Source organism: Echinops telfairi, unplaced genomic scaffold (assembly GCF_000313985.2).
Source record: "Echinops telfairi isolate 266 unplaced genomic scaffold, ASM31398v2 ScPeMD7_31;HRSCAF=116, whole genome shotgun sequence".
NCBI lineage: Eukaryota > Metazoa > Chordata > Mammalia > Afrosoricida > Tenrecidae > Echinops > Echinops telfairi.
In genome coordinates this window covers 30,299,410-30,301,201 of record NW_022103928.1, presented here as the reverse complement: position 1 = coordinate 30,301,201, position 1,792 = coordinate 30,299,410, and positions in this window count along the sequence as shown.

Here is a 1,792-nt window from a genome sequence, read left to right as displayed (position 1 = left end):
TGGTGGTGTAGTTGGTTATACCTTGGGCTGTAACTGCAGGGTCAGCAGTTCGGATCCACCAACTGCTCTGTGGGAGAAAAATGAGGCTGTCTGTTCCTGTAAAGATTTACAGTGTTGGAAACCCTAGAAAATAGTTCTATTCTATTCTGTAAGATCACAGTGATCTGAACTAACTTGGTGACGTGAGGGTTTATTTTCCCTATCGTATCAATACTCAAAAGTAAATTTATCACAATTATATGGGTTTATTTGTGAGCTCTCAGTTCTATGCCATGGATCTATCTACCATAGCTTCACAAGATTTTACCATTGGGGGTAACAGTGGGCAATAAGTACGGAGGTTCTCTCTGTGTTCTTTCTTTCTTTCTTTTTTTAATAACTAGTCATCTCAGTTGTATTTTTTTTAATCATTTTATTGGGGGCTCATACAACTCGTATCACAATCCATGGATACATTCATTTGTACATTGTTGCCCTCATCATTTGCTTTCTACATGAGCCCTTGGTATCAGCTCCTCATTTTCTTCCCACCTGTGTTATTTCTTTCTTTAAAAACATAATTTTTCAAAGGTGTTTTAGGTGAAAGTTTACACAGCAAATTAGATTCAACCATTTGTGTTGGGCTGGGGTCTCTGGAGAAAGAAAACCAGTGGCCCTGGTAAGGCTATGTGTCCAGAAAGAAGTTTATATCAATATAAATGGCTCACACCATTGTAGAAGTGAGTTAGTCTAGTTTGTTTCAATCCGTAGGTCAAGTTGCATATATTGGCCTATATTACAACTGCATGTAAGTCTGTCATTATCTCAATAAAAACTTAATTTAAAAAGGTAGATATATTAAATTAATAATAATTTATAATTTTTCAAGGGCTACGAAGGTGGGAGGGGGGCAGTGAGGGTAAAAAGAGGAACTCAAATAGAATGTAAATGTTTAGAAAATAATGATGGCAGCATATGTACAAATATGCTTGATACAATTGATGTATGTATTATTATAAGAGCTGTAAGAACCCCCAATAAAATGATTTTTTAAATTAAAAAAAAGGTAAGTATGTTGTTCCTCCGTTCCATCAATAACTAAAAGAACTAAGATTGTGGGCCAAGAGTTTACCCAAATACCCATACTTGACCTGCAGGTGGCACCAACTCTCTTTTCACCTCAGGTTTTCAGAAGCCAGACCCAGTTGAGGCTTGAAAGTGCTTTGCCAGGCCCTGGCTGTCCACCAGAACAGCCCAAGGCAGTGTTCTAGAAATGTAAAATAAAAAACCCAAATCCACTGCTATGAGTCAATTCTGAATCCTAGGAACCTTAAAGGTCAAAGTAGAACTAAAAATGGTAACAAATCCCCAAGGAGGGCAGAAGCCAGGCCCCAGTAGGGACCCATGTCAACTTTAAAGTGCTCTCTATCAAAGGGATGGCCATAATGCAGCTGGAGGGACCAGCCTACAAGTGCTGGCGTTTATCCAGGTGCAATCTATTAGTTTCAGGGCCAGTCTATATTCAAGAGGGCAGATGAGAATCAGTTGGTCCCTGTGAGGTGGAGGTTAGCTATATTTCCATTCTTCAACTTGATCATTTTCGACAACAGCTGTTCCCCGCTACAGCATCTACGTCTCTGCTGGGTCCAGTAATTTATTGTACACAGAGATCTCACAGACCATACTCATGATTGTGTAGTTTATTAGGGAAGTGGATTGGGGCTAAGTTGGAGGTAACAGACTTACCAGGATGGTTTCCAACCAAGATAGCCTTCACTTTCATATATATATATATTTACCTGGGTAAATGTCT